At 44.1% G+C, this 27,311-nt stretch overlaps 1 long non-coding RNA gene across 1 annotated transcript in view; it reads right to left on the bottom strand.

Annotated features, from left to right (window-relative positions):
* Positions 1-1,815: 1,815 nt before the first annotated feature.
* The window catches only part of LOC110740570, a 32,541-nt gene continuing 7,045 nt past the window's right edge, over positions 1,816-27,311 (bottom strand). The window contains exon 3 of the long non-coding RNA XR_002515380.2: positions 1,816-3,448. This is a non-coding gene — a long non-coding RNA (uncharacterized LOC110740570). The remainder of the gene's footprint in view (positions 3,449-27,311) is intronic.

Here is a 27,311-nt window from a genome sequence, read left to right as displayed (position 1 = left end):
GCCCTCCCATAATCTGATGAAACTGCAACAGAAGGAGAAGAAGAAAAAACAGTCAGAGAGATTTGTAAGATATAAATCATAAAACCAAAAAAAGACAGAAATATTATAAACGAAAGACCAGGTGCACTATTCCAAATTATGCTGAATTGAGCCCAAATCCCTAATGTCTCATTTTGTACCGGCTATCCAAACAGATGCCTCAGCCTTCAGAAAACTCACTAAAAATGGAAGTGCAAATCCTCCTTGAGCTGTTCTTTACCCAAAACTCCTGCCGCCATGTTGATGCCAATGGCATAAAAACACCAGCGGCAGAAGGCAGGTGAAGTCTGGTGCCAGAAAGCATCATGGAACTTTTCTTATTCACCTATTACATGTCAGGAAACATGCGAGAAAAGTTAGCATTCATTAGCTCACTTAATACCTAAAATAACTCTGGGGGGGGTAGAACTTATTAGCCAGTTTTTTAAAGACATACAAGAAAGCAAGCTCAAAGCCAACAAGAAGACACCGCGTGGGCATATGACCTGTACTGTCACACAGGGCCCACGCTTGCTTGCTTGGTTTAATGATCTGCTGCTGTTGTTTTGAAGTTTCAATTTTTGAACGAGGAAACCAAGATTTTTCATTGTGCACTGGGTCCTGCAAATGTTGAGCTTATCCTGCTACCTAAAACCATGGTGATGTTTCAACAGGTCTACCACCACCTTATGTACTTCCCGAGGCAGTAGAATTAAGCCCCCTGGTTGCTGTTCTTTCTGTTGTATCAGAGATACAGGTTCATAGTGAGGGTAAATGGAGATCACATATGCAAGAGGGTTCTGAAAAGACAGCTGTCAGTTACGGAAAGATAGATACTCCAGAAGTGTCGTAGAGCAACATTATGGCCCACAGACCACATCAGGCTTGTTGCCTGAGTTTTATGACCCACAGCTCGGAATTAGTTTTGGTTTTTTGTTTTGAGATAGGTTTCTACTCTCTTACCCAGGCTAGAGTGCCATGGCGCAATCATGGCTCACTGCAGCCTCGACCTCCTGGGCTCAAGTGATCCTTCCCTGCCTCCGCCTCCCAAAGTGCTGGGATTACAGGCATGAGCCACCATGCCTGGCCCTAAGAATAGTTTTTACCATTTTAAATAATTGAAAATTTTAAATAATATTTCACACCACATGAATGTTATATGAAATTCAAATTGTAGTGTCCATAAATACACTTTTACTGGAACACAGCCATGCCCATTCATTTACATAGCAATGATAGGCTGCTTTCCAATGGCAGAATTAAGTAGTTACAACAGAGAATGTATGGCCCCAAACCCTAAAATATTTACTATCTTACCCTTTACAGAAAAAGTTTGCCAACCCACGCTCTAGATGTTTGATGAGTGAATGAATGCAGGAATGAATGAATGAATTAAAAAATGTTCTTATAATTTCATTGTTAGTATTATATTTATGCAGTGTCAGAGCAACTTGATAAAAAGTCCAGGCCAAGTGCAGTGGCTCACACTTGTGATCCCAGCACTTTGGGAGGCCAAGGCGGGCAGATCACCTGAGGTCAGGAGTTCAAGACCAGCCTGACCAATATGGTGAAACCTTGTCTCTACTAAAAATGCAAAAAATTAGCTGGGTGTGCTGGCAGGCGCCTGTAATCCCACCTACTCGGGAGGCTGAGGCAGGAGACTCGCTTGAACTTGAGAGGCAGACATTGCAGTGAGCCGAGATCGCGCCATTGCACTCCAGCCTGGGCAACAAGAGCAAAACTCTGTCTCCAAAAAAAAAAAAAAAAAAATCCAACACTCACTAATGGTACTCAATTCCTGTTCTGATTTTTCCCTCAGAATTACCCAAATGTTTTAGAAAACATCGTATTTAAATTCCGTATCTCTTTATTTTTCAGTTTATGGTTAAAAAAAAAAAAAGCCCTAATTCTTCTGCATAGATCTATGCCCCTTGATACGACTTTGCAGTTCCGTCCACCAAGAGGATGAATCCGTTTCTCCACCCGCTGAGTCTGGGCTGGTCTTGTGATGTGCATTAGTCAACAGAAGTGGCTGAAGTGATGGAGCGCCAGTTTTTAGCCTACGCTTCAAGAAGCCTATGGACTTCCACTTGCTCTCTTGAAACCCTGTTTGAAAAAGGTTCCCTGAGGACAAGGCCAGACTAGCCTGCTGGAGGGTGAGAGACCACAGGGAGCAGAGACAAGTCAGCTCAGATTAGTGGAAACTCTCAGTCAATCCACACACCCGTAAGCAAAAATAAGTGTTCTTATAGAATGGTGCGGTGGTTTGGGGATCGTCTGTCATGCAGCATTATTGTGGAAATAGACAACTGATACACCATCCCTTTTTTGTTCACTCATATGCATTCCTTCCTTGTTATCATCTGCAGAAGAGTATTAGCAATGGACATTGATCAAACCCTCATAATCATAGCAATAATAAGAACCACTTCTGAAAAGTATTATGTGCCAGGCAATGTGCCAAAGATGTTCCCTGAATCCTCTCACTTAATCCTCACAAAAGTCTTGGGAGGTTGTGTATGGTAGGCAGCTTCTACAACGGCTCCCAATGACCCCTGATTTCCGGAATTCATACCCTTAGGTAATCTCCTCCCCCGAGTGTGGACCAGAGCTAGCAACTCACCTTTAATGAATGAGATAGCTCAGTCTGATAGAAGCAGCTGCCCTGTGGTGAGCTCCCCTAGGGAGAGGCCCACATGGGAAGAAACCAAAGAAGGCCTCGAACCAACAGCCAGAGGGAAACTGAGGCTTCAGTCCAACAAGCCAGAAGGAACTGAATCCCAGCAACAACCACTTCAGTGAGCCAATAAGTGGCACCTCTCCCAGTCTTGAGATGGCTCCAACATCAGCTGACACCTTAATTATACAGGGACCCTGAGCCAGAGAATCAGCTAAGCCATGTCCAGATCCCTAGTCCTTAGAAACTATAAAACAGGAAATGCTTGTTTTTTCAAACTGCTAAGTTTTGGAGCCATTTGTTATACGGCCATAGATAACTAATATATGATATGATGCCTTTTTTGCAGATGAGAAAGCTAAAGCTTGGTGAGATGAAGGAAGCCTACAGTTACACAGCTGGCTCCCTCCGGAGGCCCGGTCCACACCCACTGTTGGACTCGTGCCGCTCTCAGAGGCTTGGAGTCGGTTGCTTCCCCCCCGCAAACCAGCCTCAACACTCACCCTTACTTCCTGCTTTTCAGGCCGTCAGCCTCATTGTTCTTCCTGGACTCTTTTTCTCTTCTTTTTGTTTTATTTTTGCTTCTTTCTTTCCTTTTTGTCTTCAGTGGAGTCCTAGCCATAACATTTTCCTTCTTTCATCCTTTCTTCCCCTTCCTGTCTCTTTCCAGCCCTCTAGAAGCTGCAGCATAGGGTCTACAGTTAAGCCAGCCTCCATCGAGGCCTTCGGTTGCTGATGTTCAAAAGAATCAACCTAGAATCACAACGTATTGTCATGTAAATGGCACCTCAGAAATAAACTAATCAAATATGCTTATCCCCACAGTTCACATGGAGGAAAATCTTGCTACCCGATGTTCTAATATGTAATAGTTGTTTTCCCATTTATTAACTTTCATCCCCAGTATCTGTAAGTTCCAAGAAGGCAAAGACTTTCACTATTTCACCACTCTTTCCTCCAGGCCTAAAACAGGTCTCACTCCAAAACAGACAGGCATGAATGAATGAATATTAAAGGTAGAAGATGACAGATAAAGAGGGAGAAAAGGGATTGCAATTCAGTGAATAGCTCTTATGTGCCAGGCATTTTTACCAATATTATTTTCTTGAATGGTCACAATCATTTTACGGGGCTTCCCATTTTGTAAGTGGGGAAAATTGAAGCTGAGGGAAATAAGTTAATTTCCAAAAATAACACAGCTAGTAAGGGATAGAGCAAGGATTGGAACCCAGGCCCCCATGGCCTCAGAGCTTGTTCTCTTTGTTTCACATTCCACTACTGTGGGCCTGTGGGTCTCAATGGTAGTGTCTCAAGCTCTCAGACTAGAATCTATACCTCCTATGATCTGGCTTTTTGGCAAGTAGTTGAATGGTCAGAAATTCCATCAAGGCCCGTACTACACCTTTACAAATACAGGTCGCAGATCCATCATCCTTAGTAGCACTCCTTGCTGGTAAAATAACAATACAATCTCGTGTGACTGTGGGAGAGGGATTAAGAGCACATCAGTTACTTGCGTGACCTACAGCAAGTCACCTACCAGCTGTGGGCCTCAATTTCCTCCTTTGGAAAATGAGGAAAAGAAATGCACCTAACTTCATCGGGTTGCTGTGTGAATGAAATGACTTGGTCTCTGTGAAATGCCCAGAAGAGCCAGACACATAGTAAGTCCTCAATAAAACTAAGCCAAAATATTTATCATCACTTAGCCTCTCATGCCACCCTCCCAAACCAGTTAAGCATGTCCCCCTTTTTAAGGATGAACAAACTGCCTCCGAGAATGTCAGCGATTTGTCTGGATTCTTTAACAAAGCCAGGAGAAACAAGGCTCCATGTAACACTTCCCTTCCCATTCTGCATACCTCTCCCGGAACACATGTGGCTCCTCCAACCACTCTCACTCCACCCCTCCCGCACTGGCTCCTATATCTTTACACTTGATAATTTGGCCTCACATTTTCGAGCTGCACTTGGAATCGTTCAGATCACAGCCAGGCATCTTCATGTGTTGTTCAATCTTTGCTTCTGAAATGAGACTTTCTTTAAGAGAAGAGGGAGAGGAAGGCAGAAGATGGAGCCCCAGATGAAGAGGGAAACTGAGTAGGAGATAGGAAACACAATGAGAGAGTTTCCAGCAGGGATCCCATCCGTCACCATGAAGCACAGCACACTCATTTCCCCCGCGAAAGTCGTCTTCGTTGCAGAAAGGAATGGGGAGCCCATAATAACGAGTCTTTAATTACGAAACTCTTTTACCTTATTGCTTTTGTGGGGCCCCGATGAAAATGAGCAGTGGCAGTTTCTATTAGAAATGTTAATTACTTTCCCGGGTAATTAGACTCACTGGGTATCGTGAGCACCTGACCTCACTTCGTAACAGCAGAGTTGGGAAAAAGGAAAAACATGATTGGGGGTTGAGGGAGGTGGGGAAGAAAAGGAGAATGTTTATAAATGCTGAGAAAAGCAAAATCATCTAAATTAGCTAATGCAAAACTGTTGCTAAAGGGCCCCTGAGAATGGCTGGGAGAGGAGACCTACCAGGAAAGGGCTTTTGAACACCAGGGACTTGTCATGAGGATGGAAACAGGGACAAACCCCTCTTAAAATAATGGGACCTTGGAGAGATTCCGATTGGGCCTCCTCTTGCAAATGGGGCTGCTGAGGCGCCAAGCTGCTCAGAGACTTCCCAAGGTCACACAGCAAGGTGGAGGCAGGTCTGAGCCCAACAGGGCTGCTGCTTCACCCTGTCTGATACCAAGGGGCATTGATTCCTTCAATGAGTAGCCATTGACCACATGCTAAGGGCTACTTTGGCACTAGGAGAATAGCACTGATACAGTTCCAATTCTTAAGGAGTTTAGAGTCTGGGGGTACAGAGAGAAAATGGCCATACTGCTATGAAGGAAGCATATAGAAGGCTGTAATAAAGAATCATTGGTATAGATGGAATAGTCAGGGAGGGCTTTCCTGTGGAGGTGGCTTTTTCTCTACTTAAAGGTAGAGAAGAGTCCCCCCATTTGAAGAGTTGGGGTGAAAGAGTGTACTATGTGGTGTTGTGGATTAAATAGTGTCCCCCAAAATTCATGTCTACCCGGAACCTCAGAATGTGACCTCGTTTGGAAATAAAGGTCTTAGCAGATGTAACTAGTTAAGATGAGGTCATACTGAATTAGGATGGGCCCTGAATCCAGTGACTGGTGTCCTTATAAGAGGAGAGATACAGAGACACAGCTGCACAGGGAAGAAGGCTGGGTGACGACAGAGACAGAGGTACAAGTGATGCAGCTGGAAGCCAAGGATCACGGGCAACCACCAACGCTAGAACTGGCAAGGAAGGGTCATCTCTTGGAGCCTTCAGAGACAGTGTGGACTTGCTGACACCTTTTTTTTCTTTTTTTTTTTTTTTTTGAGATCGAGTCTCACTCTGTCACCCAAGCTGGTGTGATCTCAGCTCACTGCAACCTCCGCCTCCCAGGTTCAAGCGATTCTCCTGCCTCAGCCTCCAGAGTAGCTGGGATTACAGGCACCCGCCACCATACACAGTTAATTTTTGTATTTTAGTAGAAACTGGGTTTCACCATGTTGACCAGGCTGGTCTTGAACTCCTGATCTCAAATGATCTGCCCGCCTTAGTCTCCCAAAGTGCTAAGATTACAGGCCTAAGCCACCGTACCGGGTATGACACCTTGATTTTGAACTCCTATCCTCCAGAACTGTAAGACACAAATTTCTCTTGTTTTAAGTCACCCAGTGTGTGGTACTTTGTTATAGCAGCCCTAGGAAATTAATACACTTGGCTACCATGAGCCCACATTCCTGGCACTACAGAATACATTCTGAAAATATAAGATAAGGTGATGTAGAGAGTGCTGAATGAGGGTTCCAGCTCTCCTGCTGACCTGTAACTTCCGGCAAGTCACTCCCCCACTTTGGACCTTATCTAAGTCAGGAAGAACTTGGAGTTCCCAAACACACAGTCAGGGCTAAGTCAAATCTCAATCACTTAAGGATCTCTTTAATATGCAGATTCCTGGGCCCGTACTCCTAGGCTTACAGAAGCAGCATCTCTGGGTGGGGCTCCAGAACCTGTATTTCTAACAAGCTGCCTGTGAGAGGGATTTAGATATGCCACTGTGTTTTTCGAATTTCTGACCTAACGCACTGCTGAGGCCTGTCTGAAAATCGAGGCATCCCAGATGCCAAGAGATGCTTCTGCCAAAGGGAAGAGGCAGGCTTGGTCCTCAGAGTCATTAAAGAAGCTGTTTACAGAGCCCTGCTCCTCTTTTAATTTGTTTGTCTTTTCGATTGTGTAATTGAATCCAAGCCATGGGGCTCAGCCAAGCCTTGCCAGGGAAGGAAAGACCGATCCCTCGATACCCAGGAGTGACTGACAGTCATTTCTGAGGCAAAAGGTGCTCTGGGTCTGGGTGGCAGGAAGGTCTGAATCTTGCCATGCTTCTGAATGGAAGCAGTGTAGTGCAGGGGACAGTGCTGGGACTTAGCAAATTAGAGAAATCAGGGTTCAAATCCCACCTCTGCCATGAGCCAGCTGTGCGACCTGCACAAATTGCTAAGTCTCGCTGTGCCTCAGATTCCTCATTTGTGAACTCTAGAGTAACACACCCACCTAGCAGGGTTGCTGGGAGAACGACAAGAAGCAATGTACACGGAGGCTCCAGCACACTGTGGATGCCCAGTAAAATATACATTGTTGCTATCTTATTACATTTGTTATTATTGTTGTTATTGAAGAGCAGAAGGCTCGCATGGACAATGCCGGCCTCTCTGGCAGTGGGTGGTGGCCCGTGGCTGTTACAGCCAAGAGGGGATAGAGAGATGGCAGCCTGATGTCATGAAAAGAGCCCAGAATCTAGAATCAGAGTTTCTAATTTTGAATTCCAATTCTGCTCTATTCCTTCTGTATGGCCTTGGATGAGTTACTTAAACTCTCTCATCTCCGAAGTGGAAACCAGTACTCCTATCATACCCACTTCTGCTTGTGACAATCAAATGAGACAGCATATGTGAAATTGGGAAAACTCCAAATCTTTTTACAAATCCAAAAAAGAAATGATTCTCTAGCCCCCTGGTTCATAAGTCTGGCTGCACATTAGAATCCCCTGCGATGTGTGTTTTTTTTTTTTTTAAATCTCAGTGTCTGACCCGGTTGAATGGCAATCTCCAGGAGTGGGGCTTGGAAGAGCAGGCAGCCACTGAGAGTGGCTGACCTGGCCCAGAGCTCTTGTGCTGCAGAGGAGGAAGGCTAGGCCCAGAGAGGGAAGGGGCCTTTGTACACAGCAGGTTAGTTACACTCTGGAGTATCCCTCACTCCCCATCTCTGCCTCCTGCCAGGATGAAATTCCAACAGGCAGAGTCTCAGGGATGAATCAGGAAGCCAGGAAGGATTATTTGCATTGTGGCACCCTCCTGGGAAACCAGGGCATGCACAGTAGGTGTCAGCCAAGAGGGATATGCCCAGAAGCTCCTCATCTTGTAGGCACTCACCTTGCAGAGGTGCCCCTATTCCTGGATGATCAAGACAGGCAGGGGTCTAGTGGCAGGCAACTCAGAGGTGGTTACTGCAGACAAGCCCACAGGAAAAAGCATGCAGAATGGAAGGTAAGCAAGTTTTGGGGTCAACTCAGCTAGATTTGAGTTCCCCACCCCCACAATCCCCTCCCCACCACCCACCACTGACTAGCTGTGCACCATCAGGCAAGCAGAATGAATGAGAGTTTTGCTATTTAAACACCATGTTTCCCTGCTAGGCTGGCTCTGGTTCCTGCTTCTTAAACATGCTTCCTTTAGCTCTGGTATTCAGTCTACTCCCTTGGATGAATCAGCTCTTTTTGGGAAAGAACTATGTCAGGCAGGCTGCTTTATCTACAGTGGCACAGCCAAGGAATTGAATGAACAAGACTAGGTTGCTTGAAGAAGATCAGGGAGCAAAGGCAGTGAGGCCCCAGCCTCCAAAAAGCTGTGTGTGGAGGAGGCCCAGAAGAAAGCTAAAGCTAGGACCCTAGGTGGAAGACCCAGCGAGGGAGATGCAGTGGAAGGAACTTTGTCAGCATAAAGTTGTGTAACAAAGGAACCAGCTGCCTTGAAAAAGTAGCGAGCTCCCTGTCACTCAGGAATGAAAGTGGTGGAGGTCGCATGGCCACTGGTGAGGATGGTAATAATGGGATTCATACATTCAGTGGAGAGGTGGACTAAACAAACTTGAAAGGCCCTTCCATGCTCAGCGTCTCTGTTTTCCAAAGTCTGAAGTCCCACTGACCAGATCTGCTAAAAAGAAGTCAGGCAGACTTACAAATCCTGACTCCACCACTTGTCGTGTGACCTTGAGCAAGTCTTCTCATCTTTCTGAGTCTTTTCCCTCATCTGCAGTACAAAGATAATCATATCCATCTCGAATAACTGGGGTGAGAATTAAACCATGTACTGTATGCATCGAGTGCCTTGAACAGCCTTCCACACAGTCAGGTCTGAAATAGCAAAGCACCACCCTGGCTGCCCTCCTAATCTCCAGCAGTAGCTTCCCAGTGGTCCTCAGGTTTCCCAGGATATGTGCTCATTAAGCAGATTAGTGCACAAAACCAACCGTTGCTCATATCCTTGAATGCCCAGGATTAAATGCTGGTTGCAATCTCCCTTCCCATTAAGCTCCTGCCTCGCAGAACCCAAACTATTTCATAGGGAGGGACGTATTAATAACCATGCCTAAAGGGAAGCTGCTGTTGAGAGGGGGAGGGAAAAAAAGTGGTGTAAATGACCATGAAGAACACAGGCATGGTGTTCAAGCTGAAAATGCACGTCACTGATTCTGGTCTGCACTGCTAAGCAAGAAAGCAAATTTCTTCTAGTTGCTGCTGCCAAACACTCTCTCCCCAGGGCACTGGCACTGCCTTCTAAGCTTGTCTCCCCCAGGCCCATCCTAAAAGTAGGAGGTAAGCATCAGTCTGCTGGGCAAATACCAGTCAGGGCCAGAGCGACGCAGCTGAAACCCCCACCTCAACACCTTCTATGTGCACAGTATAAGTAGGGACCTTCTAGTTGGATTTGAGGGGCCCAGAGCATACTCCCACCTTGGTCCAAAAAGCATCTCCCTTATTAATTTACCGTGCATGCTTGGAACTTATGACTTTTCCATTTTTCATTTTCAAAGTACTTTTACTTGTCTCCTAAAACTGAATTCCTAGACCTCAGTAAAAGAAGGCAAAACGGTCAAAACCATTTCCCACAGCTAAGAACTCCTAGTTGGTTTAGAAATCACCTCCCAGTTAACCCAGGTGACCTGAGGGAAGAATAAACTACATCCTTGGAAATTGAGGTGAAACTCATAGTGCCCAGGAGGACCCTTCCACTCCTTCCTCTCCCTGACAGACAGACACACATACACACACACACACACGTGACCAGATTCCATCTTGAGCTATCAAATGCCCAGTTAGCCTATTTGCATTAGTCCTTTCTCACATTGCTCTAAAGAACTACCTGAGACTGGGTAGTTGATAAAGAAAAGAGATTTAATTGACTCACCATCCCACAGGCTATACAGGAGGCATGGCTGGGAAGGCCTCAGGAAACTTACAATCACGGTGGAAAGCAAAGGGGAAGCAAGCACATCTTCACATGGCAGCAGGAGAGAGGGAGTGAAAGCAGAAGTGCCACGCTTTTAAACAATCAGATCTCATGAGATCACTATCACAAGAACAGCAAAGGAGAAAGCCGCCCCCATAATCCAATCATCTCCCACCGGGTCCCTCTCTCAACATTGGGAATTACAATTCAAAATGAGATTCAGGTGGAGACACAGAGCCAAATCACGTTACCATTCATTTAAGATGATGGCAGCCAACACTCTTGTCTCACACATAAGGGATGGCAGTGCTGAGGGGCCAGGTTCTCTACTATCTGACACTATAAATGCTCTAGATGGGCTCATATTATAGAAAGTTAATGACAAACCTCCTAACCAACACACAAGGACAAATGGTTCCTCTGTTGGGTCAAATCAAGAAGGGTGAAGGTGAGAATGAATTAAGTATCATCGCATCCATTTTACAGATGAGGAAGTTGAGGTGGCAAGAAGTGACTTGCTCATTACCGCAGCCAACAGATGGCAGAGGTAGCTTCAAATTCAAGTTGGCCAAGCACTAAAAGGTGTGTTATTTTCATTATGTTACATGAGTCCTTCCCCAAAAGCTCAACTTTGCCTACTTCACAGTGTGGAGAGAGTCCAGGTCTGGGTCCTTTAGAAACAAGACCTGTGACCGTCAAAACTTAACAAGCATAAGAATCACCTGGGAGCTTGTTAACCTGTCAAACATTAAGTGTGGTCTAGACCAGCACTTCTCAAACTTACATATGTACACAAATCACCTGGGGATCTTGTTAAATTGCAGATTCGGATTCAGTGGGTCTGGGGTTGGGGTGAGACAGCATTCTAACAAGTTCCCAGATGAAGCCCATGCTGCCAGTCCGTGGACGACATTTTTGAGTTGCAAGAGGCTAGAGTTAGCCAGTGCTTGAATCCCGGCTCCGCCACCTACTGGCTGTGTAATTCTTAACCTCTCTGTGGCTCAGCCCTTTCTGTATTAAAGATATGCATCAACACAGTGCAACCTCATGGAGTTGTTTTAGGATTAAATGAGATGATTCATGTAAGTCACTTAGCACAGCAAGCGGTGCATAGAAAAACCTCAATAAATGGAGAGCTATTATTATTATCAGTGAGTTTTGTGGCACCTTATAAGCTTTCAATAAATAAATAAAAATTGTGTTATATTTTTCCATTAGCTTACATTTATTCAGCTTTTCCAAGTTCTATAGTTTCCCCTGGAAATGAATTTCAGAGCCAGCAGTTTGCATTTGTATAATGCATGTTTATGTATATTTCCATTTTAGTTATCAATGCTAATCTAGTGCTGAAAACTATTATGATGTATAACTTCTGCAATTCCGTGGTTGACTGAGTTTGACTGGCTGGTTCTTCTGCTCCACATGGTGCAGCTGAGGTTGCTCACACGCTTGGGAGCTTAGCTGAGAGCAATGCTGAGGCTGAAACATCCAGGTTAGCCTCTCACCCTCCGGGACTCTCTCTCCACATGGTCTCTCATTCAGTAGTCTACTTATACTAATATAAGTCGATCCTCTACTTATATTAATATTATGCTTACTAATGTTCCATTGGCTCAAGTCGGTCACATGGCCACACCCAGAGTCCAGGTGGGAGGGGACTACACAGGAAGTGTGATTCATAAGAAGCCACTCACGTGAAGTCTACCATGATTAACTCATTTTATTATAAGCCCTTTGAAGACAGGAGCTCATATGCTAGGTACACCATCGTATCCCCAGTCCTAGAAGATTATTGAATACATCCGATCCTCACAACCAACCCAAGAAGCAATTAAAGCAAAAATATTCTCCCCATGTGCAGATGGCTATGAGAGCCTGAAGTCGTGTTGCTAGTGAGGGTCTAGTGCCCAGGAGCCCAGGCTCTGGCCCTCATTCCTTCCTCTCCACTGTCCTGCCTAACCTTGGAGCTTAAAGCTTTTCTCCCAGCCCTTCCCTCCCTGTGTGACTCCTTTCTGTAAGCCTCCTGGTGACATAGTTAATTATTTATAAATGAACATTTAAATGCACCAGAATAAGTGCTATTTAAGGGAACCCTGTGGTGACTCATCGAGTAATTAAAATAATCATTTATTCCATAAGCATTTATCACATTCTCAGTTTGTACCAGGCACTGCAGGGGCAGAGATGGACAAGAAAGAGGTACAAAGAGTTAGAAGATGTGGTTCTTGCCCTCAGGGAGCTAAATCACTTATTCTTTCATGACACAGATATGTATTATGCACCTCCTACTCATGTGTCCAACTAAGTACTGGGCAATGGAGGTGAACCCAGCACTGTTTCTGCTCACAAGACGCTCACAGAGTGGCAGGGAGTAAATGAGCCCATAGTTGTAACCATTACCCTTGCAAACAGAGAAGGGCCTTAACTCTGCCTGGTGCAGAGACAGGGGTCAAAGAACTTCCCAGGAACACTGACCCACAAACTTTCCCTGGGCACAGAAGAAGTTGACCCATTAGACAAGACCCAGGAGGCCTTACACACACAGCCAAGAAGGCAGGGAGAATAGTGCAAGTCACTGAGGCGGGAAGGGAGGGCTTCTGTCTTCTGAATCCTATGTGCAGAGTCAGTTTCCAAGACAGGCAGCCCAAAATTGTTCCAGCCAAAAGCACCAGCAAGCATTACTTGGGCAGGGTGATACCTCCCCTCTTCATCCTTTAAGACTCTGATCAATGCCATCTACTTGTACAGGACTCCTCTGACGGCCAAAGTGGGTTCCCCACTTCCTTTGCTATCACGCACCATGTTTGCCCCCTTCATGGTGCCTAGCCCTAGCTTTGCTTATGTATTTACTATCTGTCACATCCATTCAAACTAAACACCATGAAGGTAGGGACTTTACCATTCCCCAATATCCCAATTAGAATATAAGGCACAAAGCAAGGACTCTAATTTGTTCATTTTCATTCCAAGCATGTAACAGAGTCCCTGGCACACAGTATCTTCCTAAAGAGTGAATGAACGGGAAGGTCCTTGAAGGAGGCAAGAAAGGGCTGTGACTTGGGGGATATTAAGAGTTAATACTACAGGTGTACTGTGGCTTTAGAATAAGACCAATCTGAGTTCTGATCTCGCCTCTGCCCCTCACTCAGGAACTATAGTAAAGCAATTTTTCCTTCTCAGATTCTCCACATTCCTCAGCCTGGTGTCAGACATCCTTTTTCAAATCAAATTTTGGAGCAGATACGAGGGTTCTATTTTTGACAGGGTTAGCGAGGAGGGTCTCTTCTGAGTCTACCAGGGAGGTCAGCCTGGGAGGAGCCCAGCCAACAGCATATAATCAACATTATGAGGAGATATCAACTGCAAAGCCAAGCTGAATTTGGTTCCCAGGTCATACCACCTAGGTCCCAAGGGGAGCTAGCAGAGTTCAGTTCGGGCTGATGGAGCACTGAGAATCCATAATACACAGGGAGTCAGCTACTTGGCAAGTCTGTCTAGGGCCTCAGCCTAAGAGATAGAGAGAAAGACAAGAGAGCTCTGTGTTCTCACACGTAGTGACCCCTCTTCAGAAAAAGCCATCCTTACCTACCACATGGAGGACTTTTATCCATCCTTCAAAACCCCATTGAAATGCCCCTCTTCTCTAAATCTGTTCTGCCTTTCATACAAAGGTAGTTACTCCCTCTACTTTATTCCTGTTGTAACTGGACCATGCTTCTACTGATAATTATCATCTTTTCCATTAGGCAGAGAACTTTCCCAGAGCAGAGAGTTGGCCTTATCTCTCCGTAGCTTCAATGCCTAGCACAGTACCTCTTGTATAGTAGCCATAATAATCACTACCTTTTATTAGGCACACACTCTGTTTTCAGGATTTTTTGCTAAAAGCTTTATGTGCATTACTTAATTTAATCCTTACAACAGCCCAGTGAGTTAGGTTCTCATAGGATTCCCATTGTACGGTTGAGAAAACTGACGGAAGTAGAATTCACTACATACCCAATGAACGTGTGTTGAATAAACGGGCAAATAAGAAAATGACTGAGTAAAATAACCAGAAGTAAAGTTATTTTTTGGCTGTCTTTGTCTTCTAGAGAGCAGATAATCACTGGGGCTACTGGATGGAAGGGATCTATACCCATGTGCTTAGATTCCTTGCATGCCCATAATGGGAAAAGGGTTGAATAAAATGTATGACTGGCTGGGTGCAGTGGCTTACGCCTGTAATCCCAGCACTTTGAGAGGCCAAGGTGGGTGAATCACTTGAGGTCAGGAGTTCAAGGCCAGCCTGGCCAACATGGTGAAACCCCGTCTCTACTAAAAATACAAAAAAAAAGAAATTAGCCAGGCGTGGTGGCACGTGCCTGTAATCCCAGCTACTTGGGAGACTGAGGCAGGAGAATTGCTTGAATCTGGGAAGCAAAGGTTGCAGTGAGTCAAGATTGCACCATTGCACTCCAACCTGGGCAACAGAAGCAGACTCCAGCTCAAAAAAAAAAAAGTGTGACTGTAATCCCTGGTTACAAGACATGATTTCTCAGACCCCCTAGAATAAAAGACAGAGCCTCAAAACCATTGCCTAAGAGCAGACCATTACCTCTCGAGGGGCTGCTCATTCTGGAATTTCTTTCCTTCCATAAAACACCCACCTTGGCCACCTGGATGGTCCTCCAACCGCCTTGCAGAGGAATATGCCTGCAACTTGCATCTCTCCTAGCTTGAGTGATATGGACAACTGTAGGTGTTAATGCATACACATTTCCATTCCTCTCCAGTCTGACCTTTGTTGGTGAGAGCCTTCATCAGGGACACTGTGTCCTATGTACTCAGAGATTAAAATGGACTTCCTCTTTAGTTGCTTCTCTTTGAAGCCTTGGGCTGGTGAATACCTGGCTCTTATGATTACAGCAGATTTGTTGCTCAGGTCTCAGTAAAAGTTCTAGACTCAGTCTCAGAACCTTCATAAGGTGCTGTTACACTAGTTATGGGCCTGAGATAAAAGTTGTGGGTGGGTGAGCCCTGATCCCAAAGAGACAACATCTTCTCATGCTCACCATCCAAATGAACTTAAAGGTTCTCAATCTTTTCCACCCCCAAAGCTGTGTGCTTACTACCCCAGAAGGGCCAAAGAAATGCTTCCTCCCTGACAACAGCTGGAACCAAAGAAATTATTTCAACATGAAAAACGCATGAAGGTGGATGTGTAACATGTTAAGCCCCGCAACAGATTTTGCAATAGTTTCAGATCAAGACTATGTGATTCAGATAACGATCATATTTGGGCATATTCGGAAGTCTTGCAAATTTAACCCCTTCTAATGATATTATTTAATATTTATTGAGCACCTGCTGGGGCTAGGCCCCATACTAAATATTCTACATGCAACCTCAGTGTTCATTAGCAAATGAATAGATGAAGAAAATGTGGCATATATACACAATGGAATATGATTCGGCATAGAAAGAAGGAAATTCTGTCATTTTCAACATAGATAAACCTGTAGGGCATTAGGTTAAGTGAAATAAGCCAGGCACAGAGAGACAAATACTGCATGATCTCTCTTGTATGCAGAATCTCAAATAATTGATGTCATAGAAGTAGAGAGTAGAAGAGTGGTCACCAGAGGCTGGGGTCGTTAGTGGGGAGGGTGGGTTGGAGAGAGTTGGTCAGAGAATACATAATTACAGATACATAGGAAGAATAAGTTCAAGCGATCTATGGCACAGCATGGTGACTATAGTCAACAACTATATATTGTACTTTTGAAACACAGAGAGTGGATGTGAAGTGTTCTCACCACAAAAATGGTAACTGGCCAAACATGGTCGCTCTTGCCTGTAATTCCAGCACTTTGGGAGGCCAAAGCTGGTGAATCCCTTGAGACCAGGAGTTTGAGACCGGCCTGGGCAACGTGGTAAAACCTCGTCTCTACAAAAAATACAAAATATTAGCCGGACGTGGTAGTGCACACTGGTAGTCCCAACTACTTTGGAGGCTGAAGTGGGAGAATCACCTGAGCCTAGGAAGTTGAGGCTGCAGTAAGCCATGATTGTGCCACTGTACAGCCTGGGTGACAGAGCAAGACCCTGTCTACAAAAAAAAATAATAATTTTTTTTATATATATATATATGTGTGTATATATATATATATAAAACAATGTGAGGTAATGCATTTATTAATTAGCTAAATTTAGTTATTCCACAAAGTATTAAAATATACACTTCAAAACATCATGTTGCACATGATAAATACATACAATTTTATCTGTCTATTTTTAAAAACTTTTTTAATTTAAAAAAATTAAAAAATTTTCACAATCCTAAGAGGGAACAACTATTAATATTACTCTCATTTTCCAGCTGAAGACATTGAAGTTCAAACAGATCCAATTGCCTGTGCAGGGTTTTATAGCCATGGCGTAGGGGAGTGCAGATTTGACCACAGGTCTGTGTGACTCCCAAGTGTCCGTATTATTCTGCCAGAATAAGAATCCAGCCCAGCTTTGGTGGGCCAGACTATCTAACTAGTGGAGCTTCCAAGCCAGGAATCTCAGAGTCACTCCATAGACTTATACCAAAGTTTCTCAGCAGGGCCTAAGAACGCAGATGTAGCATCCTTCATGAGGGAGTGAACGTGTCACGTGGGAGACAATCCGCCCCTCTACTCACCACTCAGGCAGGAGTCTGCCTCTCCCATCCATATCTACACCCCATTCCAATTCTCTAAGGATCCAGAAGGAAACGCCCTTCTCCTCCCTTGCCTTCCAGAAACACCCTGAGCTGTTGGCCTCAGCCCCCAGAGAGTCAGTTGATGACTTAAGACCCAGACATCACTACCAGAGCACTTTGAACACACCGGATCCCAGGACAATTGTACTTTTCTAGACCTCTGTTCCTTTCTCGGTGAAATCAGGAGTTAAACTAGACTAGATGTAGTTTTTTTGTTTTTTTTTTTTTTTTTTTTTGAGACAGAGTCTCTCGCCTTATTGCCCAGGCTGGAGTGTAGCAGGGTGATCTCAGCTCACTGTAACCTCTGCCTCCTAGGTTCAAGCAATTCTCCTGCCTCAGCCTCCTGAGTAGCTGGGATTACAGGCACCCACCACCACACCAGGCAAATTTTTTTTGTATTTTTAGTAGAGACGGGGTTTCACCATGTTGGCTAGGCTGGTCTCGAACTCTTGACCTCAGGAGATCCACCCGCCTTGGCCTCCCAAAGTGCTGGGATTACAGGAGTGAGCCACCTCACCCAGCCAGGAATGAGACTAGATGTACTCTGATAACTCGGCCAGCTGTGGCATTGCCAGATATTCTAGAACAGTCCATCTTCTGCTGTTCAACAGAACTTTCTGCAGTGATGAAAATGTTTCGTATCAGTGCTGTCACATATAGCAACCACTAGCCACATGCAGCTATGAAAGGTGGCCTGGTATGATGAATGAATTGAATAGTTAATTGTATGTAAGTTTGATGGATTTAAATTAAAATAGTCCCATGAGGCTGGTAGCCACATATTGGACACTGCAATCCTAGAACTGATATTAATAAGATAGCTTCTGGGCTCTGCAAGATACGTAAGTTCATTGTAGGTAATCAGTAATATCACTATAATAACCAACAAGGCACTGAGGAGTAGCTTGAAGAGCTAAGTCCTCCCAACCTCCATCAGCCACTTAGCAAAGACACCAGAAAAAAGCAAAGTAATTTTGTTTAAAAACAAAATAGTTTCCTGTGCAAAGAAGCTTCAAAACTGATTGTCCAGTAGCCCTGCATAACTGCACTGTGTCCCTAACCTCTTCCCATACAGACATTCTGCTGCAGCCACAGTCTCTTGCATCAGCTCAACATCGTTTAAAGTTTTTTGTCTTGCCACATCCATTATCTCTTTGATCCTCAAAACAGCTCTCTGAAGGAAGTCTCATTATTCCCATTTTAGAGCCCAAAAATCTAAAATTCAAAAGATTTAAATGACTTCTACTGAACCAAAGAAAAATCCTACTCCATGCAATGAGGCTTGAGGCAGTTGGCCGATCTTCCCGCATTTGGAAATGATAGAAACCTGAGTCTGTGACTTTTTTAAATAGACAGGTAAACTCTCTTGGTACCTTGCTGGCCTGCAGGTGTTATTGAATGCAGAAAGCAGGGAGAAGAGCTGCAGGCATGGACAGAGAGCAGACGGTGCCTGGCCTGATGGGAGGGGGGTGCATCACACAGAGCATTAGGGTCCATGTGTACGGCTCAGTTCAACTTCAATGCTCTGTGTGATGTCCAGCACATCTCTCCACCTCTCAGGGCCTTGGTCACCTTCTCTGGATAATAAAGGTGGGATATACCAGATAATCTCTAAGGCCTCAGACAGCTTAGGACTTAAGGAATTCATGGAGCACTGCTTGCTCTGAGTCTAGCACCATGCATGAGATGCAGGGAAGAAGGAGGCAGGGCTGCCTTCCCTCAGGAAGCTCTGCCAACTGGTCATTGCCATTTGCAGAGTCATCTGATCTGTGGTGGTGTGTGTAGAGGGGACAGAATGAGACTCAGGAGTCAGCCAGACCTTGGTTCACCACCCTGCCCTGCCTCTTCAAGCTATACAGGATTGGGCAGATCTCATAACCTCTCTGAAAACCTCAGTTCTGTCAGCTACAAAGTAGGATCACCACGGCCCCTCTCCAAGGTTGCGGTGAGGACCACATGAGCCAACGCATGCCAAGTGGTGCCTATCAGCACTGCATGTACCATGAATATCACTTCCTTTCCTTTTGCTTTCTCCGCCAACTAACAGAGAGAACACCTGCTGTCTGCCAGAAAATTCCTGTCACCGGTCTTGATTCACGGCAGGTCCCCCACCTACGCCACTCTCCAGCCCTGATCTACGCTTCCAAGTCCTACTGGATGCCTAAAACATGCATATCAGGCCTTGCCTGGTGAGGCAGGAGACAGAGACAAGAAAAGAGAAGCAGGTTAGGATGACAAGGAATAAAGTCTCCCCCACCCACCCCAGGACAAGATCTTTAGCCAACTCTTCCCCCGTCTTGGCCGAGACAGGCTGGAAAGTTGCTCTCCTGAGGGCTCCCACCCAAAGATCCCACTCATACATCAGCCTTCAAGCAGGAACAGCTCCCACAGCTACAAGGAAGAGACATCTGTCCCTCCCCTTCCCACTGACACCCAGAATGAGTCTAATTAGATTGTCTCTGCTCTCAGCTGCCACTATAGTTGGTGCCATGGAAGTGCAGCAAGAGGGTGACGTGAGACACAGATGCCCAGAAATGTCAGGTATTTGCCAACCCCAGGGGTCAGGCACTTTGGCTGGCATGGAGAGCCTGCAGTCAAACCACAGAGATCTGTAGAGGGTGGACAGTGAGTTGGGGCCAAGATAGGAACTGTTTGTCTGGAAGGAAGTGAATCGTTTTTCAAAATAGGCTCTGAGCCAAGCTAGCTTTCGAAATCTTATTCCCCAAATTTTGGATCTCTGATTAGAAATTATACCAGTCAGGGTCTTGGCAGGAAACAGAAACTCGCTCATCTGGTATTTTTTAGGAGATTTTTAACGAAGGGACTATGATGGGTACACAGGGGTGGGCAGAATTCAGACAGCCCAGAGGGAATGTTGAGGAACCCAGGCAGTAGCAACAGCAAGAAGCTGTGACCTCTCCTAGGGCGAAAAGGAAAAAGGAAGAAAAAGTTGCTATCAGGGTGCAGTCGAGAGCTGGGTTCTTTACAGGGGGCCACCTACCAGAAGCTGTGGAAAGAAATACATCCATCCATCACTAAAGCCACAAAAAAGCGGGGAGGACAGGGTGAATCCAGACCCCCAACATCTCTCTCCTCCCAAACTCCAACTCCCCCAACTGGCCAAACCTGACCAGAAGTTATATGGCAAGAGCCCTGCAGGTGCAGTCCATAGAGGTCAGGCTTGGGGGGCACAGAGCAGGGCAGAGAAAGAATTAAGACAGATATGAGCAGATGAAAAGTATCCAGGTCAAAAGGGGAAAGCTCTCGATTTTGTTTTGGAACTCCTGACCTGGGATCAAATCTTAACTATAGCACATACTAGCTAAGTGACACTGTGTAAATTCCTTATCTTTTCTGAATATCAGTATCCTTATTTATAAATGTCCTATTATCAAATTCAGAAAATTAGAAATAATATTTGTAAATAGAATTTATAGTGCCTTGCACGGAAGTGGTAGACAATGCCATGGACGTGGCAAAAAATAAAAATAATAGTAATCACTGGCTTGGAGATCAGGTACTGGGTTTCCTATCCTGGTTCCATCACTTTCTTGTGTGACTTTTGGCAAGCAGTTTGATCTATCTGAACCCAAGTGTGTCACTTGCCAAACAGGTATAAGAACATCTGCTTTCACAGAGTAACATTAATTAAATAATATATAAAAATAGTTTAGTTGCCCGGGCACAGTGGCTCATGCCTGTAATACCAACACTTTGGGAGGCTGAGGTGGGTAGATTACTTGAGGCCAGGAGTTCGAGATCAGCCTGGCCAACATGGCAAAACCCTGTCTCTACTAAAACACACTCAAAAAAAATAGCTGGATACGGTGGCATATGCCTGTAATCCCAGCTACTCATGAGGCTGAGGCACAAGAATCACTTGAACTCAGGAGAAGGAGGTTGCGGTGAGCCGAGATCGCACCACTGCATTCCAGCCTAGGCAACAGATTCTGTCTCCAAAAAAAAACAAAAGAAATCAAAAAACAAAACAAAACAAAAAAAACAAATATTTTTTTTAAAAAAAAGGAGTTCAGCACAATGCCTAGCACCGACAGTACCAATAAAACCTTACTATTGTCTTCTTCTTGTTGATAAAGATTGAGTAGAAATTATGTCTCAGGTGTGCCCGGAGGCATATGATTTTCTCATGTTGACTTTGTTTCCCCTATCAAAGGCTGGTGAACTTGAATTTCAGTGGTTCTTCACTCAGTAGAGGCTCTTCTAGGCTTGGTATTCTCTTCAAGCTGAGACCCACAGACCCAGGGTCAGCCAGACCAACAATCTTCCTATAAACTTGGCACCCACCCTCCACAATCTGGCTGTTTTTCCACCCAAAGAGGAGAGCAGCACTTGGATTATGGATCATGGAAGAAGGCTCAGCTGGACAAAAGAGATTTTGGCCCCTCTGTGTCCCATGTCCTGATTTCCTCAAAGCACAGTGAATCTAGATACACAGCCCTGAAGACCTGGGCTTTGACAGTCCTTTGCCAATTGAAGGAATGGGTGTGCTCTGACTCAGGCTCACATCTCGACTGTGAGAAGCTTGAGGACTGAGATGGTCTAACCCACCTTGCTGCTCCGGCATCTGACACAGGGACTTGAAGACAGACCTGAGCACCCACAATGTGCCAGGCCCTGGGCTGCACCAAGTGTACTTCACTGAACAAAGCAGACATAATTTAATGTCCTCATGAGGCTTATAGACTGGCTGAGGAGTCAGAAATTTTACAAGTAATTACAAATGTTATTGTGACTGAAGTTAATGTAGGAGATCCTAGGAGATCCACTGCCAGTTAGAATGTACAAGGACCAATGTTCCCATCAATAACAGAATAAAACACCAGATAAACTCAATATTGTATTTCTCTTTAAAGTCACACAAGAGTGGTGGATGCAAAAAAGTTTAAATGAACCAAATGCCAGAGAGGAATGAGCCCTTCATCAGTGAGGAAAGAGCAACTGCTACTCTCATACCTGGGCCAATTGCCATGTCTGGATATGTGTGGGTGGAGAAGAAGGCCTGCCATAGGCAGAGGAGCTTTGCTGGAACAAGGATAAACCAACCAAGCTTTTAGTGACAATGTGGGCTGGTGTGACAGATTGGAATCTCAAAGAGTCCAAATGCAATGATAAATCTTTTGGCGCAACAGTTCTCCCCCACAGGAATTGTGCTGAGCCAGCAGCTGTGGGGGAGGAGCTGGAAAGCAGAGATAGATCTTGCAGTCTTGTGCAGTGCTTAGGCTAAATCTGGAGATAAACTGAAACTTACTAAAGCTGCAAACCAACTCCCTCGTTGCTCAAATTCTGATAAGATCAGTGGATCAGTCCCTCACCAGTGGCTGTTGGACACTGGCATAGGAAGTTGGACACTGGCATAACAGAAAATGAGAGGTATCTGTTATTTCATTTGAAACTAGGAGTAATCTAAAACTAAACAAGGTTTCAACTCAGCCCAGTTCAGCTTGATCATGGTGGGATCTGAATGATCAGCCTCTCATCCTAGCTTTGTGATATGGAAAAGGGTGGGCACTCTCTGGAGAAAACAAAATAAAATGTATCATCTCATTCAGTCTCTACTGTTCTTTTAATCAAAGTGTCCAACACATAATTGAAAATTATGAGACATGAAAAGAAGCAGGAAAATGTGACCCATAATCAAGAGAAAATATAGTAAATAAAGATAGACCCATGGATGACTTAGACTTGAGAATGAGCAAACAAGTACTTTAAAATAATTATTATACACATATAAAGAATTTTAGAAGAAAATTTGTGCAGATTAGTGGTCAGAGGGGGAATTTTAGAAGATAAATGATACACTTATGAAAAGAACTAAGTGGAAATTCTATAACTTAAAATCACAATATCTGAAATAAAGAAGTCAATGAATGGACTTAACAGCAAAGCAAACTGAGCAGAAGAAAAAATTAGCAACTCAAAAAGCAATCAATATAAAACCCTCAAACTGAAACACAGAGAAAATAATGTATAAATAGAGAGAGTATGTTCTAATATACTATCTATTGACCTAACATCTGTAATTGAAAAGGTAAAATGGAATTACTATAGGAGCATGTAACCTATCAGCATGTTCCCATTTTAGATCTTTAATTGTGCTGCTCCTTTTGCCTGGAACACAGCCACATAGATAATTCCTTCAAATCCCTCAAAATTTTGCTCAAATGTTTTCATCTCAGTGGAGTCTTTCCTGACCACTCTGTACAAAATCTGCATTTACCTATCTTCCCACTTACAGCTGGAATTTCTCCATATATTTGTTTTATTTTTTTCCTTAACTCTTGTCACCATTCATAAACTATATATTTTATTTATCTTGGTTATTACTTCTTTCCTCCACCTTAATATATGTTCCCTGAGAAGTTTTTACCTGTTTTGTTGACTCTCCAGCACCTAGAACCTAGTAGGTGCTCAATAAAAGTTACTAATCAAATAACAATGAGATTTAAACCTTCTCAAATATAAAATAGGCATGAAGAAAGAACTTCAGGCTTTAACTGGAGAGACAAGTGTTTCAAGGCAGGTCCCTTTTAAATGCAAATGGCAGAAATCTAACTTAAAATGACCAAGTAAAAAAGAAAATATATTCATTCATACAATTGAAAAATGCAGGGTTTCTTGCTTTAGACATGACTAGATCTAGATGTTAAAATGAAATAACAAAAAAAAAAAAAAAGGCCTTTGTCTCTGAGTTCTATTTTCCCCTATGTGAGCTTTATCCTCAAGGAGGCTTTCTCCAGGGCAGTGGTAAAGAAGGCTCTGCAAGCTCCAGCTTTGCATGCTTCAGATAAACCACTCTGGGGGAAGAAAGCTTCTTTCCCAAGAGCTCCAGCAAGAACTTCAATGCTATGCTCATTGGCCAGACTTGAGTCACAGTCAATTTCTGCATAGATCCACTGCGACCAGGAACTGGGGTACTGTCACACTCCTACTAAATCACACGGCCTGAAAGTGGCAATTCCTCAAAGAAAAGTCAAGGTGCAATTTCCAGAAGAGGTAGGAAATACCAGGCAGGTAAAAACATGTGTCTATGTCCTTAAGAATCATCTGAAGTGTGGGGATTAGGACAAGCAAGAGTATATCAAGCAAAGACTTATGGTAGGGGGAGCATGAAGAATTTTAGGAAAAAAAAAATTTCTTTTTGGTTAGAAAGAGCAAGAAAAAAGTGGTGAGAAATAAAGAGAAGACAAAATTTGGGGGCCTTGTCAACCATGTTTAGAAGTTCAAATATAATACTAGTAAATAGCAAAGGGAAGCCCTTGAAGTATTCAAAACAGGAAATTTAAAGGGTTAACTTTTGGTTTTGAAGAGATCCCATTAACTGTCCTATTTAGAATGGATCAGACAGAAACAAGACTGAAGCCGACCACCTGTTTGGTGTCACAATTAACTATAAGAGAAAGATGATGGAGACCTATGAAGGTGACAGTGGAGATGAACAAAGTGAAACTATTTGGGAGACAATTTGCAGAACACAATTCAAAAATGCTCTAAGAAGATTAGGGTTTATCAACAGCTCTCAAAGCCTTACCCAGAAGATCTCAAGCTCTCTGTCACTTCTATGCTCTTCCTCCATAGGCTGTAAGACGTTCTAGTAGGAAGACAATGCTGTACCTGCTGCTTCCTTTCTCCTCTCTCCTCTCCTTCCCTAACCTCACTACAGGGCAGACCCAGACAAGCACTCCCTGAAGTGCGTCCCTGCTCTGAAATCTATACGTAGATGAGAAGTTTAAAAATGTTTAGATAGTAAAGGTAAGTAAAAAGAGCCCATGCTGGCACCACCAAGGGCAATTATATTGCCCTAGAGTCAAACAGAGCCAGGTTTTATTCCTGCCTCTGCCACTTATTAGCTGTGTGCCCTTGAGCAAGTTACTTAACCTCTCTGAACCTTAGTTTCCCCACTTGACAAATGAGTATATCACATTAGCTCACACAGAATGCTTATGAAATTTAAATGGCTTTGTGCCTCTGAAAGCTGGGAACAGTGCCTGGCACACAGAGTGAGCTCACAGGAGACTGGTTCCATTTTCCTCCCAATCTTTCTTCCTTAGGTGCCTAAGGATGTATTTCCACCTATTTTCCTTTTTGACAGCAATCCTTCATCATGCCCCAGTTTTGTGATATAATTTTTAAAAATTAAACACAAATAGTCAAGAGTCATCTAGTTCATTACTTTCAGCTTCAATGACAATCACTAACTGTACCAAGCCTCTGGCAGGACACTGGCAGCTGTTGGGCAGCTTCAGAGTACTGATTAGGCCCTCCTGGGCCATGAGTTCCTATGTTTAGGCTAATAAAAAGGAAATGGCACTTCTCAAATAGAAGGTTAGACCTATCCCTTTAACCTCTGGGGCATTTGTGAGACCCCTAGACATTAGAAAGTTCCTAATGAGTTCCCCAGCAACAAGCTGCTCCCCTTATCTCACCCCTTTAACCCCTGCCTCAATTACAATCATACACTATACACACCTGGTGCTAATCATCCCTGCTAGAGCTGGTGATTAGAAAGTATGGAGGGAATAAGAAAAGGATACCTGAAAACCCCTGAGTGTGGGTGAGACCCGTGACTTACTTTTAACCAACAGTATGTAGCTAAGTCAATGGGATATACATGATTACATATAAGTGATTATGTGACGTTACATTAAATTGTAGTGCCCCTTTTGGTGGAATTTCTCACTCTGTTGCTGATTTTGAGAGAGCAAACAGCCATATTAGGGAATGGTTTATAGCAAGTAACTATAGGCAGATTCCAGTTGCTGAAGACAGTGTTCACTAACAACCATCAAGAAACTGAAATCCCCAGCCCCATAGCTCAAGGAACTGACTTCTACCAAGAACTGTGAGTTTGGAAGTAGTTACCTCCCCCATCAAGCATCCAGATGAGAACCCAACTCTAGCCATTACCTTAATGATAACCTTGCAAAGTGCCCACCTAAGCGATGCCCACACTTCAAACCCAGAGAAATTGTGAGATAATAAATGCAAGTTGTTTTAAGCCACAAGATTATAATATATTATACATAGCAGTGGATAACTGATATACATGATAAATTCTAGAGGAATTAATTAATGAGGAAATGGAGAAAAATTTTAGTCAGAAAAGGAGCAGACCAAGACAGTTTGATTCAACACACATGTATCTATCAAGGTTCTATGTAGGCAGAATACTCACTGATTGACTGTGCTAAGGGCTAGGGGCTTGGCTTATTAATCAGGGTAGACCACTGCTATAACAAACAACCCCAAATCCTTCATGAGGATTCACATCAGAACACAATACCTGTCATAGAGAAATAAGAAGAGAACTTAGCTCTACTCCATGCTGTCATTCAGGAACCCAGCCTCCTGCCATCCTGTGGCTTCCCCATCCCCTAGCCTCAGAGTTTTCCACTGGAACCTCTGCATCCAGCTTGTAGACAGGGGTAGAAACAGAACATAAAGAACCATAAGGGTGGATTTTTAGTAAGGATTAAAGCCAGAAAGTAGACAAGTCACTTCTGTCCTCATCAACTCAGGCACATGGTTTCTCCTGACTATAGGAAATGCAAATGCTGAGAATCATAGCCTCACTCATGCCCAAAGAAAAAGGAAAGAGTTTGGTGAACCCATCCTAGTCTATGCTCTGGAAAAGGAATAATATTTTTTTTTTGAGACAAAATCTCACTCAATCTGTCACCCATGCTGGAGTGCAGTGGCACAATCTCAGCTCACAGCCCACTGCTACCTCTGCCACCCAGGTTCAAGCGATTCTCCTGCCTCAGCCTCCTGAGTAGCTGGGATTACAGGCTACCAAGAACTGTGAGTATGGAAGCAGTTACTTCCCCAATCAAGCATTCAGATGAGAACCCAACCCTAGCACCACCACGCCAGCTAATTTTTATATTTTTAGTAGTGATGGGGTTTCACCATTTTGACCAGGCTGGTCTTAAACTCCTGACCTCAAGAGATCCTCCTGCCCTGGCCCCTCAAAGTGCTGGGAATACAGGCATGAGCCACTGTGCCCAGCCAGAAATAGTAAATGTTCAAGAATAATTCGAGCACAACCTTGACCTCAAGTAATTCATAACGGACTAAGGAAAGCAAGCAAGTAGCAACAAATGATAATACATGACACAATATGAAATATTCTTGAGAGAAAAGTTGGGGAGAAAGAGAGAGGGAAGCAACTTGATGTAATAGAAACTATGAACCAGGTTTCTTCACTTACACTCTCTGAGCTTCTGTTTTCTCACATTTAAATTTGAGAAAACAACTGAATCTCTCAGTGCTTCAGTTTCCTCACCT

The sequence above is a fragment of the Papio anubis genome, chromosome 16 (genome assembly GCF_008728515.1).
Source record: "Papio anubis isolate 15944 chromosome 16, Panubis1.0, whole genome shotgun sequence".
Lineage (NCBI taxonomy): Eukaryota > Metazoa > Chordata > Mammalia > Primates > Cercopithecidae > Papio > Papio anubis.
The sequence above is the reverse complement of the archived record's forward strand: the minus strand, read 5'-3'. Positions and strand labels throughout refer to the sequence as shown.